The 22,127-nt window shown below is 35.7% G+C and overlaps 1 protein-coding gene across 3 annotated transcripts in view; it reads right to left on the minus strand.

Annotated features, from left to right (window-relative positions):
* The window catches only part of GRM1 (glutamate metabotropic receptor 1), a 390,861-nt gene that overhangs the window by 179,374 nt on the left and 189,360 nt on the right, over positions 1–22,127 (minus strand). The gene's annotated exons all lie outside the window — the stretch shown is intronic.

The following is a 22,127-nucleotide window of genomic DNA, read 5'->3' on the forward strand; positions in this document are numbered from 1 at the left end:
TACAGGGAAAACTGAGAAAAGGTGGGCTTAATCTTCCAAGTCTTATACCAGACAGCAGCAACATATGCCATATGTATGGAACAGAAAACTATTCTACGCTATTTCAAAAAGGAAATCCTAGTTTTGCTGAGGCTTAAATTACACCTTATTCTCTTCATTTTACTACTGCTTCAGTGCTGTTTTTCTTTATAACCTGTTTCTCTTAAACATCCTAATTTTTTAATACAACTCCATTGTTTAGGAAAATATGATTAACACTATGTCTTTAGGTCAATAAAATGAAAGAGACCTCGGGTGTCTTGGTTATTTAGCCACTGTTTGCAATTTTATTTGATGGGAAAGTGGGAGGGAGAATGAAGGGGGAAGGGTGATGCAAGAGAACTTGACATTTACAAAGTGCCTACAATTTGCTGATATTATATACAGTGTAATAAAATGCTTTCAGCCTGTGTATTGAAACCCATTCATAAGTCATGAAATCAACATGATGGCCCATGAACCAGGATTTTAAAAAGTGAAATAGAATAAAATAAAATGAAACTGAGTATAACATATATGCTAAGAAAAAATTTAGAGAAAATTTTGTCTTGGTTATATATAAATACAAACATACATATCCACCTGAAACCCCAGGTCATGATATAAAATGTATTTTTTTGCTGTGGATTACGGTCAAAACAGCTTCAAAGTCATCAGTTTAATGTTTTGGCTAGCAAAAATCCATTCTACTTTTCCCAGCATCCAAATTTCCTTTTGAGGTCTTGAGATAGAAATTCCTAGATCAGCTTTCTGGTATGGAAGCCGAGAGAAGCCAAATCGGCCAACAGGGTGGGTGCTCCTTCCTGAGACTTAAGAGTCTTGAGAAGGTGATAAAAGGATGAAAAATGTAAATCGTTGATACACATCCTTTCTAGTGGTGGCATCTAGACCTCTTTAGGTTAGGAAACTATTTCCGTGGTTCCTGTTGCCTTAGTTTCTGCCCATTGCTGCCCATTGCTGCCCATTCTCTAGCTTCTTACCAATATTTAAAGTCCTGACTTCCCTCTGATAAATCCTTTTTGCTCATTAGCTGGAATCAGTTTTTGTTATTCTAATTGAAGGACCCTACACTTATTTGTTGGCTCATTTAAACCTCAAAACTATCCTGTGATATAGGCATTATTTTTATTTTACTAATGAGAAAAGTAAGATTCATGGTGATTTGGTAATTTTGCCAAAGGTCATCTTGCAGGTATGATATCCAGACCAGGTCACTGTGACTTAAATTTTATCCTCTTTCTATTAATAATGCACACTGAGCTGGAAATAGCAAACATTGATATATTTCATATGCAGAATAATTTTATGCAGAAGATTTGTCAGAGAATAGTTTTTATTTTATTTCAGTGAATCAAAATCAATAGTTTTCCATTAACTTCAAAATAAAGTTCAGCAGTCTTGAGATCTTACAGAAAGTTTTAAGATTATGCATGTTGAGAGAAAATATAGCTTAGACTGCTTTGCTGCTATTTCCATTGATTTTTTTTTAAGATTTTATTTATTTATTTGACACAGAGAGAGACAGCCAGCGAGAGAGGGAACACAAGCAGGGGGAATGGGACAGGAAGAAGCAGGCTCAGCAGAGGAGCCTGATGTGGGGCTCGATCCCAGAACGCCAGGATCATGCCCTGAGCGGAAGGCAGACGCTTAACGACTGAGCCACCCAGGCGCCCCTATTTCCATTGATTTTAAGAAAGAAAGGTCTATTATCCTATTACCTGCATCCCATTAGCAATAAACCAGAGTTCTGGAACTCTCAAGATCTATCAAATGAAGGTGAACAGCTCAGAGATTATCCTAAGAAATGCATCAGTGTCAACAAATAGGAGAGAGACTGGATAATTCAGCTGAACAACACTATTTTTCATCAACATTATAAATTCCGCTCCTCCAGTCCTCAGAATCTCCTCCCCAAACACACACACACACACACACACACACACACACAATCATTTATTCCTGTTAATTCTTTTTGTTACCACCCCTCCACACACACCCTATAGTACAGTCTCTCATCTTCTTAGCTTGCATTACTGCTAAGGCTTTTAATTTGTATTCTTAAATCAAGCTTCAGTTTCCTCAAATCCATGTTCTCCATTGCTGCCAGAGCAGAGCATGATTCTCTATCATTTGTGCTTGAAACTCCTCATGGCCTTTCCATTATTTAAAGAATAAATTATAATACCCTTATTTTAATACATATTAATATTCATCAGTATTTTAAAGCTTGGAGTTTTCCAAACACATTATATGTGGTTTTATATCTGTGCCGTTACACATGTTGTTGTTTTAACTGTGTGGAATGCCCTCTTTCAAACTGCCCTCCTGGAAAAATCCCATTAATCCTTAAAAACCCAGTTTTGATATTACCTCCTCCAAAAAGTCTTCCCAAATATTTTCTAACACCATTGTAGAGTTAATCACATTCTTCATTATCTCTGTTTTTTGTATACGTAGTCTTTTCTTTTTCATTTATTCAACCACTATTTTACTGAGGCACTATTCTAGACTCTGAGTAAAACAGACAAAAATATCTAAATTCACAAAGCAAAATAATCAATAAGAAAAGTAAGTAAAATATATCAAAAGTAAGGCAGATATAATTTCTTAGGAAAGAAAAGAAAGAAGTATCAGGGATAGGGGGTGACATTTCTATGAGGGTAGTTAGGGAAAGTTTTACTGAGCTGCATTTGAGTTAGGACATAAAGGAGGAGACGGTGTGAGCCTTGGGAATGTCTGAGGAAGAGCATTTCAGGCAGGGGGAACTATATATGCAAAGGTGCCCTGGTAGGAACGTGCTGGGCAAAATCAAGGAGTGACTGGAATCAGGGTTAAAAGATACAGTCAGAGGAGACTAGGTCATGGAGGATTTGGGCATGAGCTTTGAATGAGATGGGAAGCCATGGGAGGGATCAAAGTAGATAAGAGATATGATCCGAGTTGATTTATAAGTTCACTCTGCACAAATGCTGCCTGCATCCAAATACCCCAGTCAAATGTTGAGACCAGATTAGACAGACAAGATATCTTTACTTTCATGTGATGCTTATGAACAACTGTGAAAACAGAGCATCTGCTGCTTTTGGCCTAAGGTAGTTTCCAACTAAGACCTGCCAGATATATACAGCAAGTCTGACCTTCACTTCTAATATTTGAGTATTAGGTCGCAAGTAATTCAAAGGAGAATAGTGTATGATCTACTTTCTTTAGGGCTGTCCATTTGTGAACATGTCAGTCACATCTGAACATAAAATTAATGCAAGGACAAACATAAAAGGATTCTGAGATTAGAAAAGCACTATGCAAAGAGTATTAGAAAACTAATTTGGAAGTTATTTTACTGGTGATTCAGTGACATCAGCCAATTAAAAGTAGAGTGGGAGAAAGAAGGGATGATGGTGTAGAGTTGATATTTAAGATACCCTATGCGAGAAGGTTAAAGACAGAAGTTCCATGACACATGTTTATAGTTTTAATGTAGCCAATTCTCTGATCATTTAAAAGGTCCTATTTGGAAAGAGATAGATGCCGACCATAGTTGCTACTTAAACTTATCATATGTTCTTCCAGTGATCTTGTTTTTAAGCCTGAAAATTAAGGAAACTCACACTAATACTTCATTAATCAAATGACTGCATCTGAACTGAAAAGTAAAATGTTAGAAACCCCAAAGTTCTTTAAGACACTTGTCTTCCTAAAATAGTCCCATCTGTCACCTTAGAGCCAAAAAAAGCACAGGAAATTATGGTATGCCTTTCCTCACCTTTATATAATAACGTCATAGTTCTCACTTACTAAAATATTTCCAATAATGTGTTTCTTAACTTTATCAGCTATATAACTTGTCATGCCACTGTAACTGCACAGAAAAGGTAGATGAAATTTATATGGACTGCACACTAAGGTGAGCTCTAGAACCAAGTGGGTTCAGTATTGGCTTTACCACACACATGTGACGTTGGTCAAGTTATTTAACCCATCTGGACTCAGTTTTCTTCTCTGTTACAAGAGGCTAACAGCCTCCCTTATGGTTATTATGTCAATTAAATGGGATAGTAAGTAAAATGCTTAGAACAGTGCCTAGAATAATGTAAGAGATCAAACATAATGTTAAGTATGTCAAAAATATGTGGAAAACTCTGGGGATACCAAAATACCTGTGTAGTATAGCAAATGTGCATATAAAGTCCTTAATAACTAAAACAATTTAAATAAATACATTGAATCCTTTATATGCCTCCCTCTATTATATTTATCACCAATCCAATTTACCTATCTTAGCAGTAATTTATAGAGCTTTTCTCATATATTTGCAACTCTTTTCATTCTGAGGCCTATGTTCTTTTACCAACAGGGCCTTTCAGAAATGGAAGCAGCCACACTGCTATGGATTACCCTATTAGAAGCGGGGTGGGGGTGGGGTGGAAAAGAAGGGAGAGAGGGAGGGAGGAAGGAAAGAAGGAAGCCTTTATTAAGCAACAGCTCTTGTCTGGAGACTTAGTGCTTCACCAGAATAGAGGATCTGCTCCCTTCCCAATTTTTAAGACCCAACATCCAACAAAAGATTCTTAAGGGAAACCTCTCATATGGTTCTTTTCCTCTTTGTACAGTTTTACTAAGAGCAGGATGAGTCTCTAAAAGGTATGTTGATTTCATTATACATGCATATATATATATATATATACACACACACATATATAATGCATATTATATATTATTATATATATTTTCTATAATTGATTATATATGATATTCAGTACATAGTATCATATAATGTATGTAGTAGACAAAATTATATATAATATAATATAATATAATATAATATAATATAATATATACACATATGTATATATTTCTTAAGCTGCTTTAACACTGGTTCTTTTAAAGTTACACCTACTTTTAGAATTGTTTCATTTACCCTTTCCTAAAACCTGCTTCCCCCCATTCATGCAATCATTGGGCTACAGGCAGCCAGGTGGCCCAAGACCCTTGCCAGACATAAAGGGACAACTGATCCAAAGCCATAACAAACAGCCTCTCTTCTTGGAGAATTTAGACCTGGGGCTGAGAAAGATATTTCTTCCTACTGGAAGACTGACCTTATATCATGTTAATGTAGGTGCTTATTTACAATCATGTATTCTACTATGTGAGCTGATGCACAAGAGGAAGCTGGTCCACAGAGGGAGAGGGAAGTATTTAGCAGAGGGGTAGTGATGGGAAAATACCTTATTGGCATTTATATGCCTCGTTCTAGCTACTTTTCTGATACCTAGATGGGGTCTTTACCTGATTATAAATTCATCTTTTTCACCTAAGTTAGTTCAAATCAGTTTCTGTGACTTGTAACCAAAAGAGTCTTTATTAATATGTCCAGTTTAATCAAAGGACAACATATATGAAATACCTATTATGTTTCATGTACTGAGTATACAAAGTGAAAAACTATGACTCTGGCATTTTTTGATGTTGCATTGATCAAGAAATAAGAGATGTAAAACACAAGCTGTGATAGAACATGGTAAACAGACCTTTCTGTTGAATGTATTCTAGGTATAGCTATTAATAAACAATATTTAACCCTTGGTTTCTTAGCTTAATTACTCCTTTGATCTCCTCTTTGCTGAGGAGTACATCCATAGATCGACTCCCACAAATTATCAGCTCCCCCTTCCAAAGCTATCTCTCCGTCATCTTTTTTTTTTTTTTAAGATTTCTTAATCTATTTGAGAGAGAGAGAGAGCGCGCGTGCGCAAATGAGTGAGTGGGGGGAGGAGCAGAGGGGAAGGATATCCAAGCAGACTCCGCTGAGCACACAGCCCAACGTGGGGCTCAATCTCACAAGCCATGAAATCAGGATCTGAGCGGAATCCAAAACTCAGAAGCTTAATCAACTGAGCCACCCAGGTGCCCCTGGCAGTCATCTTTTTCACCTGGATGGTGAGCTCCCTATTGAGCCTTGCCCCTCCATAGAAGCCTGATCTAGGAATTCTACCACCTTTCCAAGCCAAAGAATCTGTCAACAAAGCTATTGCTCTCAGTGAGAGCAAACTACTCTGGCACAGTCACCTAAGCAGCAGGTACAAACCATATGTCGTGGAGCTGTTAAGGCAAATTGGTCCATACACCAATGATAGAGTATATTTCCTAATAACTGAGAATTTTCTCCTGGAATGTTATGGAATAAGATTCCAAGCACAAAGAAACTGTCCTATTCATTTGTTCTTATTGTTCTGGACCCTAATATTTGTAAAATTTAAAAATTATAAACCTAATTCAGGCTTGTTTAAAATTAAAAGTTAACATCAGAAGCTAAACATTTCTAACAGCGGGAACTTTGGAAGATTAAGAAAAGTTGAGCTTTGAAAACACAATTCAATGAGAAGGACATTACATCTTGTTATATCGCTAAGATAAATATTCACAAGTCACATCTTTTGAAGGCACCAAGACCATAAATATCAGACAGTTGAAGAAGAAAGTTCTATCTTGTAAGATTTATACATTTGGCTTGTAGCTATTAGAAAAACATTTTGTTCCTTATAGGTTTTTCAATTATATTTTCCTTCTAACTATAATGACTAATTGTCATATGAACATTAATCCCAAGACTATAAAATGCAGGTATTCTGGGGAAATGAATGCGCTCACTATACATTTGTGACAGGAAGATGGAGGTTTTGAATATTTAACCACTCTGTGATCTTGCTATAGTTGTCTCAGTCTGTATAAAATCTGGTCATATTCTCTGGGCTTTAGAAACCACCTATTTCTATCTTTACATCATTTTTTGGTAATGGTATAAATAAACAATAACTAAGACAAATATTTTTAGAGCTAGAGAATATCAATTTCTTCAAGATATTTATTTATAAAAACCTTGAATTTTAGAAAGCATCAGTTTCGTTTCCAATGTTTTGCTTGGTACAATCCACTGCACCCAGAGGTCAGTTTTATTTGAACAGCTCAGAAAGAAAAGTATTAAAAATGTCTTTTGATGGGGCCACAGTTCCTCTTTTCCTTACTGCCTTATACCTACCTCTTGCACATTTATATTACCATTCCTGCACCTAAACACAAAAGAATTTGTGCAATTTATTTTAAACTATCTTCCCACACAATTATATTTATGTTTTCAATGGTTTGTTTACTTATACCCATTAGGAATGTTAAAGCATGAATGAGACACAAGGAACTGCAATTAACCTTAAGAACAAAAGAATAATTTATCATTTTACCAAACAACAAAACTTACTCTTACTGTTAATAATTCATAATAAAGGCAGCAGCTATCAATTAGGAAAAAACAAACAAATCAAGGTGGAGATAGAAGTGGCAAAATAGGCACAGTCATCAAATTTGCAATTATTAGCTGCTCTGAATTATCAGTGATAGGTGGTACTTCCCCAAAGGTATGACTACAGCACAGAAGAACAATTAGTAAATGCGTGGCTAATGGCTATATTTCTGGTTCTGCTCCTATTTCCCAAAATGGATAAACAAATGAGAACTCACTAACCAGAACTAATAAGGGTTGTTAGGAAATAAAAATTTGTTAATATAAGCTATTGCCAACCTAGGAAGGAGCTTGATCTAAAAGTCCTACTACTAAACTGGTTGGTTAGCACTTATAATATATACATTTATTATATATTAATATTCTATATTATAATTAATTCTATATACACTATATAAAAATATATAATTATAATTAATATTACATATTAATATATATTTAAAAGTTATCAGTACTGGTCTGAATCCCCAAAAACGTGCATAGCCAATAAAGTAATTGAAATATAAGGAAGGTTAACTGTCACCACCTGATCTAAGACCTCTTGGATTCTTTTGACTTGTAACAGTGGTCTTTAAAGATGTGAGGTACTGGGGCGCCTGGGTGGCTCAGTCATTAAGCGTCTGCCTTTGGCTCAGGGCCTGATCCCAGGGTCCTGGGATTGAGCCCTGCATCGGGCTCCCTGCTCCACTGGAGTCTGCTTCTTACTCTCCCACTCTCCCTGCTTGTGTTCCCTCTCTCACTGGCTGTATCTCTCTGTCAAATAAATAAATAAAATCTTAAAAATATTTTTTTTAAACATGTGAGGTACTTAAAGTCTAGCTACTTCTGCTAAACACATAGATATTTATTGAAAAAAGTTTATTAGGTAGAAGGCACAATATAGTTCATGCATTACATCATTTAAGTCAAAAGATTCTGCAGTTTTCTGCCTTATTTTAGGTGTTCTAATTATACCAGGCCTGAAAGAATTACTCAAGGCAGACACAGGAACATTCCAGAGATGGGATTGTTTTCTCTATGGTTTCCATTAGGAAAACAGACATTATCTTAAACCAATGGCTGGACAGTGTACCATTTTAGAATTGAGCCTGGAAACTTTCTTGAGGCTACAGACCATAGCCATACCTAGATTCTTTTTTTTTTTTTTTAAAGATTTTATTTATTTATGTGACAGAGAGACAGCCAGCGAGAGAGGGAACAAAGCAGGGGAGTGGGAGAGGAAGAACCAGGCTCCCAGCGGAGAAGCCCGATGTGGGACTCGATCCCAGAACTCCGGGATCACGCCCTGAGCCGAAGGCAGACGCTTAACAACTGCGCCACCCAGGCGCCCCAGCCATAACTAGATTCTTATCCCCTATTTAGAGTATCTCTAGAATATTTTAGCCAAGCCATATCTTGAATACATTTTATTTCACCAGTGAAGGCCCATTTACTAATACTCATAGCGCTAATTAAGACAATAATTTCACTAGTGTAAATCCATTTCTGGCATTCAATATGCCTTTTAACAAAGCCTCCTACATTAACCAAGATCTAGATTACTGGAAGGCTTATTGCCATTGCCTCTGAATTACCTCTGGTTCTATATCTAAAGGCCAAGTGACCTTCCCAGGACTGAACATGGTAAACATATCATACGTATTCTTCAAAGACGAAGAATGCTAGTGTGACCTCACAGAATTTCTCTTCTCTGCATTAAGCAATTCCTATACTTCAGATTGCATCATTTCAAGGTCTTGCATATTTAGTATGCTATAAAATTCTTTCTGATAGGGTGGAGATGGGAAAGGGACAACATTATTAAGCCATTATAACAAAGTGCTACAAAATGGAAGACTGAGTGGAAGCTGGCCATCGCTCATTCTCTTTATTATTCCTACTACTTCTCAGGCAATGAATTAGAGAAAAATAACCACCAGATTCAGGAGGGTTTGGACAGAGCACAGAAATTTTATGCAACTGACTTTATAGGGTGAATACTTAAATTAAAAAAAATACTTGCAGAGTCAAAAAACTGAAATATGCTTGAGTGCTTGAGAATCTTTGGAGGCAGGGTATGATTACTTTAGAAAACATTCTTCTATAAATGATACACATAAAAATTGTTTCTAATGTCAACCAGATCTTTCCCATAATCTTTATTTCTGGTTCTCAAGGAACCCTGACATCTGATCCTCCTTCACCAATCTGATATTATAAAATAAGGCAACATACTGCCATGGAGAGATCATAGGCAGACAGAGCTCATACCTAACAGGACTCTACTGCTTGCTAGCTGTGTAACACAATTTTCTGTATTGTGAGGATTTGAGCTTGTCTTAGCTCAGGCTGTCATAACGGAATACCACAGATGGGGTGGCTTACAAGACACAGAAATTTATTTCTCAGAGTTCTAGAGGATGAAAGTCTGAGATCAGGGTGCCAGTATGGTTGGGTTCTAGAGAGGGCCTTCTTTTGGGTTGTAGATGGCCACTTCTTCATTGTATCCTCACGCAGTAGAAAGAGAGTGAGGGAGCTCTCTGGTGTATCTCTTTTATAAGAGCACTAATCCCATTCATGGAGCCTCTACCCTCATTACCTAATTACTTTCCAAAGGCCCTTATATTTGTGGGGAGGTAGGGTTTTGGGGGGGGGTGTTTTTTTAAGATTTTATTTATTTATTTATTTATTTATTTATTTAAGTGAGAGAGAGAGAGAACAAGTGGGGCAGGGAGGAGCAGAGAGAGAGGGAGAAGCAGACTCCCTGCTGAGCAGGGAGCCTGATGAGGGGCTTGATCCCAGGACCCTGAGATCATGACCCGAGCCAAAGGCAGACGCTTAACCAACTGAGCCACTCAGGTGCCCTAGGAGGTAGGGTTTTAACATAAGAATTTGGAGGGTGGAACACAAACATTCAGTCTAAATGGAAGTTGTATATGTAAGTGAGCTGGCACAGTTCCAGATATGCTGTGGGCACACCATAAGTGGTAGGTGACATAATCCACCTCACCAGGAACTCTTTATCCCAGAAAGGATGGTGTTGTCCCCATACCAGAGAATACTGTGCCCATGCCTGACCCTGAAATTTTGCTCAAGCTATTTCTAGGAATGCTATACCTTTCACCTCTGGCTCATAGTCATGTCAACTATGAGGTCTTTATTCCCCCCTCAATATTATTATGAGATACTTCTTACCTTAAACTGTCATAAATCTGGCTAAGAATTTATTCATAAGCCTAAGATTTCCCTGGTTCTTGGTCTTAATATCCCAGTTACTGAACAAGTCACACCCTCCAGCATTAAACAAAGAGGAAAAAGCAACAGAACATTTACTGTCTGTAGGTCCCCACAATAGGTATTTTATAAAATTACTGAATAAAATTTCTCCCCTGCCAGGTGGTGATGAAAATGAGGATGCTGAATAGGGCTAATACAGAGAAATTTACCGTAAAAAAATGACAAACTGAGTTAGGATAAATTATTCAGAGCAAGATTCAAGTCAGTAGGGAATCAGCTGGGGTTACAGAAAGAACCAAGATATGGATGTGAATGTTTGAGAACCCTGGAAATCTAAGGGAAAGCTTGTCAGGTAGGAGAGGAGCCAAGAGGTACTCCTGGTCAGGATTTGATGCATTTGAAGTGATGAAATAATTTATATAGATCATCTTATAAGCAAAATTTAAGTAGACAGGTAAATAAATAAGTATATAGCTAGCTAGCTACCACTAGATTAATATATACAAGAGCAAATTTTATAGGGATACCAAAACCTTTATCTAATCTAATATTACTCCCTTTTAAGAAAGGTTTCATTTATGATTCCTCCCACAAGACTGTGAACTCTTCAACGGCAGAGGCTGCTTATTTTCCTCTGATTCTCCAGGTGATTCTCAAAAATAGGTTTATTAAAAGAAATAAAATGTCAGGTATCTTCTATGTGTCCTCTTTGCTGACTAAAATTAGTGCCAATAGAATGGCTCCCACCTCAACTTTGTATTTAAGTAGATAGCATCTTTCTTCCATAAAGAATGATCCTCTTTTCCCTCAAAACATCTCAATCTTGTAATGAGAAGCAGGTGTTCTTCTCATTTCTTTGTGGATAAATTACAAAACAAAGAGGTGAACAGACGGCTCAGGAAAAGCAGGCAGCTGCTGAGACAGGAGTGGATTTTGGTTATTCTGTGTCCCTGGCTAGCAGGCTCTGCATGCTGATTTCCCCGCTGAATCTACTCCAACAAAGCCAGCCATTTGCCAGAGTGAAAGCTGTGCCTCCTCTATAGTGGACGCATATGCAGCTGTGAAGTTCAGGTTTTACTGCCTGAGGAATTTTATTTCAGGACAAAGTTAGTGTGGATATATGTGAACTCCTGGCATTGAAATCTGTGCTACAGAGAATATCAGTAATTTCAGACAATTTATGTTCAATTGGATTAGCCCCAAAGCAACACAAGCTTTAAAGACATGCACATAAAGTACCCAGCATAGTGCTGCTGCCCTGTCAGAGCCGTCTCCTTTTTTTTCCCCCTGCTCTGGGCACTAGGAGACTGACCTTTATGAATTGCATCAATTGGGCTTCCTTGTTCTCTGTCTTAGCCAGTGTGATCACCAGCAGAAAATCAAGGAGTAGAGGAGAGGGAGATCTATTCCCGGTTCTCTTCCTGCCAGGCTGCAGTTTGGTTACTAGCTCATTTCCTTTAATTGGGCTGCAGCTTCTTCCTGGTGACCTATTTCTTGCAGCCACAGGTCATAACAGGTTCCAATGACCACTCTGACCTCATGATCTGGCAGGCCCTATCTTGCTTCATGGTACTTTGATGGTTTCCTTAACTTTACCATACCTTTGAAAAAAGTTTCTTCATTAAATTCTCTTTGTTTACCCTTCTGGATGTTTCATGTGTTTCCTGCAGGGATCTTGACAGATACATTAATGCTTGCTCCTTTCCAGTAAAAACATCAGAGTTAAAGGTATCCTTGCTGCTTTCCATGGTAATGAAGGCTCTGGCAATCAGTGGATCCAGGTTCTGGATCTGACGTTATGTTTGCAACCCATAAAACTGTTAAGGGAAGGGTCGATTTTTGCCTGGCTCCCACCAGGCATGGCTCTAGCTGCACTATACGTGTCATCCCATTCAATCTCCCCAAAGTCCCACAAACAGATGTTATTATCTCCATTTTACAATGATAAATTGATGGCTAAAATCACACATTGGCAGGTAGTTTGGTAATTCCAGAGCTTGTGTTCTCTTCACAACCTCACACTTCTCACTCTTCTCAGGCTATTTTCTCCACCACAAAATGAGACTGTTGGACTGTATTAGTGGTTCTCAATCCTACAGTTGAATCACCTGGGGAACTTTAAAAAATATACTCCAATTCAAAACTTCATCCTAGACCAGTTAAGTGTATAAGCTCCTGTGTGCTTCAAATAAGAACTAAGTTTGAGACCACTGGAATAAGTGTCCCATAAAGATTCTTCTAATTCTAAAATGTTGTAAATTCCAGTATTTTTTTAACTTATTGCTTTAGTATTGGCTTATCACAATTTAATATTGTTGGATTCTTTAATCTAAGAGTTTCTTCTTCCTAAGTTCTAGCAAAAAATCTTTTTGCAGAAAGTGTCTATAGCGCAGACATTGTATAAGATCATTTTTAACACATCTCTTATCACACGCTTATGGAATGCTAGCTATGTATAGGATCCTTTTATGTGTGAGGAGAACAATCCTTGTCCTCCAAAAACTCACAATCTAATGGGGAAACACTCCCCAAACCAGATATGTATACTGTAAATTGGCAAAAGTAATGAAAGAGATATATACATCTGATGTGTTAGATTTGGAACCTCCTACAGAACAATAATGCCATGACCCACACCCTAAAATCTTAGTAGAAATATCTCAAAGACTTCGTATACATATTTTTCAAAGAAGGAGTGGGTCAATTTTATCCACATATGAATATAAACAATTCAGCCCATCTGAGCTGTGAATGTAGGTTGCTTGGCAACAGCTTTTACAGTTGTGTTATTTGCTCTGAAATGAGAGGAGCTGGTACTTTTCTCTTTAAAACAAAAGAATATTAATAATAGCAATAATGGTGGGTATTTATAAGTCTTTTGTGTAAGAACTGCACAATATTTTAGCTCATGCATGCTTTAGAGTCAAAGTTAGGCAGTTTTTAGAAACGTAAGAAGGTTGAGGGAGAATCTCATAGTCAAATGCCATCATTAGGAGAGTATCCCACAGTCAGCTGACCTGGTTTCATGAATTCAATTGAGCACATTTTTTACGCTTAACCCTCTACATACATACAAGGTATTTTGTGAGAAGTTGGGGGAGACAAGGATGTATGCTGGGGAAGGAACACAAAATGTGTCAAATGCATATTTCCTCTGATTAAGTTATTTTATCAAATTCCTAAATCTTTCAATTAAATTTACCTTAAACAAAAAATACAGAACATCTCCCAAGCACAGCTGTAACACTACAAAAAAAGCAAAGGACAGTCGCAGAGAAAAAACGTTCCACCTCCTAATAGTGATAATTAAAGATATAAAGGCACACAAACCAACATCTAATTTTTCTACCATAATATCTCAGTAATTATAGTAGAAAAAATATATATAGTGAAGGGTGGGTTTTTTCATCATTAAAAAAAATTTTAGATCAGGAAACAAAATACTAGCCATACCACATGTCCATATCTTCCTGTAAAAATCCAGCTCTAAAGAGAGAGGCAGTTCCTTTGCTTCCCTACTGGTATAAAATATGACAGCTAATTTATTTCACAGCATTGGAACCTTTTGGAGAGGTAGTGACTTAAATATGAGATGCATAACAAATGTGAATATGAACAAATGACAATTTAAAAATATTGTTGCCATCATGCAGTTCTCATAAAGATGATTCCAATTTCAAGGTTCTCCCCATATTTCATTTATTTATCAGTTCTAAATGTTAGCATATTAGTAAAACCAAATAGTAGAAAACAATCTTGGATATCTGAACAATGTTTCTTATGTTATGTTTGTCATTTTGCTTGTTACCAAGCAGACAGATGGGCTCTAACTTGTCACAGCAAGCTTCAGCAAAAAACAAAAAACAAAAAAACAAAAAAAAAACAACATGAAACACACAAAAAATGGTGGGTGTAAATAAAACCACAGGCTCATTTAGGAGCTGTGATTTGTAAGCTGAGGTCATTGCAACAATCCATACCTGGAGGTAAAAGTGTCAGATTAGAAACAATGTATTCCAAATGTTTTTTTAATATATGTTTAGTGTCCAGTGTAACTGGCTACATAAATCTTTAATATGTGGTCTGAGCTTTTTCCCTTGTAAAACAATGTAAATGGATCAACCCTGGACATCCAATTGTATATCACCCTATTATAGAGTGTGGCTTCACATGCCTGAGAGGATATAGAGATTGCCACTGCCCAGTCTCATTTGCTTGCTCACCATGACACCAATCAACCCCATTATTCTACTCAGAAAGAAATATCTGTGTCATTGATTCCTATGTGCCAGGAAGTGGAAAGAGGAGCAGTCCTCCCTTTATTTGAGATATCAGCCTCTCTGAAGGGGTGGGGGGATGTGGTACTAAAAAGAATATTTAAGTTGTTATACTTTACATTTGGAAAACAAACCAAAATATATTGTTTCTCAATATAAACTGAAGCATAATAAAGTATGACTTAAAGAGTTTTATAAGAGTTATTAGACTTTACTCTCTGAATATCAGTAACTTCCAGTGAGGTACATTGGTGATTCCAAAGGATTAGGGTTATATTTCTCGAAAGTAAGCATCAGGAAATCCAGCTTCTGCTTGGGATGCAGAAAGCTGAAAACAGTGTCATTTCCCCCCTTACATTAAGAAAATAGAAAAATCTGCAAAATTAAAATGTTTCTTGAATCTATAAGATAACAGAGGCATAAAGCAAGCAAATAACGTTAAATCTAAGGAAAAACAAATGTTTCCAAGGAGAAAAAGAACACTAGCTCTTGATTACCTGAGGCAGATGCTGGATATCCAAAGTTATACAAGTTAGTGAGGGTAATTCTACTAAAAGTTACCAGCTTGCTGAAGGTAGAATGTGAGCTAGTGTGACATATGGCTCTCAGGAAGCAAAAACACCAGTAAACTGTGTTGACTGTCAGACTCTTCACAAACGTCACTGGATGCTACCATAATTGGGGGTAGGACCAGAGTCTTGAGAAAGTCACTGTTGTAGTACAGGGCCAGGGGCAGTGGAACAGCAGCCCTGAAGGAAAGGTACAAAGCCCTACCTGTATCCTTCTCCCTTATCTTTTCTATGGAACAAAACTATAAGTCTGTGGAGGGATGAAGAAAACACCAACACACTTAAGGCACAGGTAACAAAACTATGTGGCAATAAGAAAACAAATAAGAAAACAAATAATATTCTCTAACCCTGGGGAAAGGGCAGAAACGTACATTGAGTCCAGATCATTAGAGAGAAGGATTATTGAGCAAACCCCAACCCTGAGATGCAGGGACAAAGTACTGCCTAAGAAGAATGCTGAACCAGAACAACAGAGACTGTCCCCCCAGTGTGTCCTACCAGGCACTGAATTAATAAAGTAACAGCAGTGTACTACTACTAGTAGTGGGAGGTCAAGAACATGGAGAGAAAATTTCTTTAAGGAATAGGCATTAACAGAAAATCTAAAGGTAACGCTAGAAAAGACACTGAGAAAAACTCTTGGACAAACCAACTTCCATCCTACACACAGGAAATACTCAAGTTTTGTTATCTAATATTATTGTCACAAACTACATGCAGCTATTAGGCACTCAAATGTAACTAGAACTACATGTTGGTATTATTTTGGATATACTGGGTTAAATTAAATATATTTTTAAATCAAATTCACCTTTATTTTTACTTTTTAAAATGAGGCTGCTGAGGGGCACCTCAGTGGTTCAGTCGGTTAAGTGTCTGCCTTCAGCTCAGGTCATGATCCCAGAGTCCTGGGAGCTAGCTGAGCCCTACATCAGGCTCCCTGTTTGGGAGCCTGCTTCTCCACCCTCTGCTCCTCCACCCTCACTCATGCTCTCTCTCTCTCTCTCTCAAATAAATAAATAATAAAATCTTTAAAATAAGACTGCTGAAAATTTTTAAATTATATATGTGTTTTATATTCTGTTTCCATTAGAGAATCCTTCATTAGAAGAACTTGAAGCTTATACTCAGTTCAATTCCTAATAAGACTGACCACTTAAAATAAAGGCAGGGCAAAAACAAAACAAAACAAAATGCATACCCATTTCCAGGAAAGAATACTGTTTACTTCAGTTTCTACTTCCAATGCAAAATTTCCATCTTTCAACAAAAAACAATTTATGAGACATATAGGAAGCAATAAAAAAAAAAGCAGACATAGATATGAACCAGAGGTAGAAACTATCAAATAGGAAAATTAATATAATTATGATTAATAAGTAAAGGGCTCCAGTGGAAAAAGTGGGTAATATACATGATCAGGTAGATCATTTCAACAAACAAATGAAACTAAAAAAATAAATAAATAAATGGAAATCCTAGAAAAAAATAAAACAGAATAAGAGAGGTAAAAAATGACTTTGATGAACTTATTGGTAGACTGAAAAATTGAAATGAAATTGATAGTTAAATTGAAGATAGAGGAGAAAAATTAATCAAACAAGTAGAAAAAATAATTTTTCTGTGAAAAAATATCAAATGACATAACATACACATAATCAGAATACCAGAAGAAGAAAAGAAAGAAATATATGAAATTTGAAGATATTATGCCAGAGAATTTTCCAAAATTAGTGATAGGTGCCAAACCACAAATCCAAGAATATCATAGAATTACAACTGGAATAAACACAAAACACATATACAAATCCCTAGACATCTCATGTTCAAACTTCTGAAAACCAGTGACAAACAGAAAGAGACAGATTATATACAAAGGAACAAATATAAGAATTAAGAAAATTTCTCATTATAAATTTTATAAACCAGAAGATAAAGGAATGACAACATTTAAGTGTCAAAAGACAAGAAAAATTAATCAACCCAGAATTTTATACACTGTGAAAATATCTTTCAAAAATAGAAGGAAAATAAAGACTTTTCTCTGGGAAAAAAAAAGAAAAAAGAAAAAAATCTATCACCAGTACACCTCCAGCAGGATGTCAAAAAAAAGTTCATTAGTCAGAGGAATGTGATAACAGAACGTAAGTTGGATCCATAAAAATAAAATGAAGAGAACTAGTAATGAAGATGAACATAAAATTCATTTTTTATTATTTTAATTTCCTCAAATATAACTGATTGTCTAAAGCAAAAATAATTGAAATTAATTGAAATAAAATGTAACAAAAATGACAGAAAGTATGGGAAGATGAATTGAGAGTATACTGTCATTATGTCTTTAGACTACATATGAAATGACAAAGTTATTTGTTCTTATGAAATAGGATGAATACTATAAACCTGAGAACAACCACACACACACACACAAAAATACTTCAAAGAGGTATAAATAATAAGACAATTGTGGAGATAAATGTGACATTTAAAAGGTCAACCCCAAAAAAGCAAAGAGAAATAGAAAAAAAAAAGAGCAACTATAACAATAAGTAGGAACCATCTAAGAAGATGGCAAATGTAATACAATCATATCAATTAATAACAATGGTTTAAACAAACCAATTAAAAGAAAAAAGAATGCTAGAATCAATATAGAAGCAAGATCCAACTGTATGATATCTATAAAAACTGACTTAAAGCATAAAAACATAAATAGATTAAAAGTAAAATAATAAAAAGTAGAATCAACTAAAGTATTCATCAATGAATGAATAAACAAAATGTGGTATAGCCATGCTTGGAATATTATTCAGCCATGAAAAGGAATGATGTACTAACAGAAACTACAACATGGAGGAACCTTGAAAATGTTATACTAAATGAAAGAAGTCAGACATAATGGGGAGGTATTAATAGGTAGTGTTTTCTTTCTGAATTGATAAAAAATATTTCAAAATTAAGAGAGTGGTGATAGCTGCACAACTCTGTTAATGTCCTAAAATCAAGAGAATCCTATATTTTAACAGTTAATTTTATAGCATACAAATTATACCTCAGTAAAGCTGTTATAAAATAGTGAAACAAAAAAAGACATGAAAATACTCGAGAATAGACTTGGGAACTTAGTGACTTCACCAAATGTAATAACTTTCACATTATAGGAGTGCCAGAAAATGAAGAGAGAGAAAACAGGGCAGATAATTTATTTTAAGAGATAATAGCTGAAAACTTCCCTAATCTGGGGAAAGAAACAGATATCAAGATCCAAGAGGCACAGAGAACCCCCAACAAAATCAACAAAAGCAGATATACACCAAGATATATATAATTACAAATGGCAAAATATAGTGATAAAGAATTTTAAAGACAGCAAGACAAAAGAAGACAGTCACATACAAGGTAAACCTCATAAAGCTATCAGCAAATTTTTCAGCAGAAACTTTCCAAGCCGCAAGAAAATGGCATGATATATTCGAAGTGCTGAATGAGAAAAATCTGCAGCCCAGAATACTCTATCCAGCAAGGCTCTCATTCAGAATAGATGAAGAGATAAAGAGTTTCCTGGAAAAACAAAAACTAAAAGAATCAATGACCACAAAACCGGCCTTGCCAAGGAATAATAGAGGGGACACTTGGAGTAGAAGGGAAAGACCAAAAGTGACAGTACGAAGGAAGGAAACACAAAAACAGTAAAAGTAAATATTTCTCTAAAAAGGACCAGTCATGGAACTCATAAAATAAAAGGATGTAAAATATGACACTATCGACCTAAAACATGGAGTTGGAGAGGAGTAAAGAATGGGCTCAAACTTAAATTACTACCAATTTAATATGGGCTGCTATATGCAGAAGATGTTATATACAAACCTAATAGTAACCACAAATAAAAAAACCACTAATAAATATGCAAGGAATAAATAGAAAAAATTCAAATATATCACTAAAGAAAGTCAGCAAACCATGAAGGAGAGAAAGACAAGAAAGGATCAGAAAAAATCTTCAGAAACAACCACACAACAGCTAATAAAATGACAATAAATCAGATCTATCAATAATTCTTTTGAATGTAAATGGACTAAATGATCCAATTAAAAGACATAGGGTGACAGAATGGATAAAAAAAGAACAAGACCCATCTATATGCTCCTTCCAAGAGACCCATTTTAGACCTAAAGACACATGTAGATTGAGAGTGGGAGAATGGAGAAACATATACCCTACAATCCAGCAATCTCACTCTTGGGTATTTATCCAAAGAATACAAAAACACTAATCCAAAGGGATACATGCAACCCTATGTTTATAGCAGCACTATTTACAATAGCCAAGACACAGAAGCAGCCTAAGTGTCCACTGATTGATGAATGGATAAAGAAGATGTGCTATATATATACATAATGGAATATTAATTAGCCATAAGAAAGAATGAAATCTTGCCATTTGCAATGACATGGATGGAGCAGAAAGTATAATGCTAAAGTGAACTAAGTCAGTCAGAAAAAGACAAATACCTTATGATTTCACTCATATGTGGAATTTAAGAAACAAAACAAATAAGCAAAGGGGAAAAAAAGACAGAGAGTGAGACAAACCAAGAAACAAGACTCTTAGCCTTAGAGAACAAACTTATGGTTACCAGAGGAGAGGTGGGGGAGGGGGGAGGGGTGAAATAGGCCATGGGGATTAAGGATGGCATTTGCTGTGTTGAACAATGGGTGATGTACGGAATGGTTGAATCATTATATCATATACCTGAAACTAATATAACAGTACATGTTAATTAGAATTAAAATAAAAACTTTAAAAAAATGAAAATACTAATAAAAGCAATGCTAAATTAGCTATATAAATTATCAGACAAATCAGATAAAGAGCAATGTTACATAAAGATGAAAGAACTAATCCAAAAAGATGTAACAATCCTATATGTGTGTGCACCTAATAAAAGAATCTCAAATACATGAAGCAAAAAACTTTAAAAATGAAAGAAGAAACAAACATATTTACAATTAGAGTTGAAAACTTCAGTACTCCTTTCTTAATAAATGATAGAATAAAACGAAAAGTAAGAAAAATACAGAAGACTAGAACTACACAAGGAACCAACTTGATCTAGTTGACATTTTTGCCACCCAACTATACCTGGATATACAATTATTTCAAGTGCCCAAAGAACATTCTGGACCATAATAAACTATATTCTAGGCCATAAACAAATCCTATCCAATTTAAAATGACTGCAATTATATAAAGTATGTTCCTGTATTATAATTAAAATAAACTAGAAATCAATAACAGAAAATTCCTAAAATATTTTGTAGGTTAAACAACACCCTTTAAATAACTCATGAGTCCAAAAGGAAATCAAAAGAGCAATGGAAATATATTTTGGTTTAAATGAAAAAGAAAAGATAACATATTAAATTCATAAGACCCAGAGAATGGTGTAATAGTAAGTGCTGGACAACCAGCTTTCTGAAAAAGAAAATCTTATTTGTAGTATTTGCAAATTTCCATGATGTAAATATTTCTATCATGGTTGACAGCACTTCCCAACGGAGCTGGGAAGAGATACTACAATCAGTTCTTATATGCCAGTGTAAAACCATCCAACACATCACTGGATGCAGCTGAAGCAGTGCTTAGAAGTATATTTACAGTATTAAACCCTCATATCAGTAAAGAAGATCTGAAAGCAATGATCTAATATTGCAGCTTAAAATAATATGACAAGAGTAAACTGAACCCAGGCAATGAGAAAAAAGAAAATATTTTAGATAAAATAAAAGCCAGTGAAATTGAGGATAGGAAAACAATAGAGAAAATAAACTATTAGCTGTTTCTCTGAATTGATAATCACATGACCACACTGAAAGAAGACAAAATTTCACCATCCAGAACAAAAGAGGAAACATAACTACAGACTCCACAGATATTAAAATAAGCAGATGCTATGAATACATCTATACCCATAAATTGAACTACTTCTCTGAACAGATTCCCTGAATAACACTGTTATCAGCTCAACTGTGTCTCCTTCAAAATTCATATATAGAAGTCCTAATCCCCAGTACCTCAGAATGTGATTGTATTTAGATACAGGGCCTTTAAAAAAGTAATTAAGATAAACCAAGGTTATATGGGTGGGCCCTAATCCCATATAGCTGGTGTCCCTATAAAAAGAAGAGATTAGAACACAAGCAACAAAATCAAAGGACAACCATGTGAGAACAGAAGGAGAAGATGGCCATCTACAAGGCAAGGAGAGAAGCCTGAGCAGAGACACACCCACCAATCCTTGCCCTAGACTTCTAGCCTCCAGAATCGTGAGAAAATAAATTTCACTGTTTAAGCCACCTAGCATGTGGTATGTTGTTACAGCAGTCCTAGCAAACTAATACAGACACAAATTGCTCAACTTCATTCAATGGATAACATAAATTGTCTAATCTCTATTAAAGTAATTAATTTGTAGTTAATAAATCCAATAAAGAAAACTCCAGGACCAGATGGCTTTACCCATAAATTTCACCAAAAGTTTAAGTAAGAAATAATACCAATTCCATACAAATTCTCCCAGAATATAGAAGAGAAGGGGACACTTTCTAATTCACTTTATGAGGTCAGGAGTACCCTGACAGCAAAAGCACTCAAAGGCATTATAAGAAAATAAAATTATAAACCAATTTCTCTCATGACCATACATATGAAAGCCTCAATAAAACA

This window comes from Ursus arctos, unplaced genomic scaffold, assembly GCF_023065955.2.
Source record: "Ursus arctos isolate Adak ecotype North America unplaced genomic scaffold, UrsArc2.0 scaffold_13, whole genome shotgun sequence".
Taxonomy (NCBI): Eukaryota; Metazoa; Chordata; class Mammalia; order Carnivora; family Ursidae; genus Ursus; species Ursus arctos.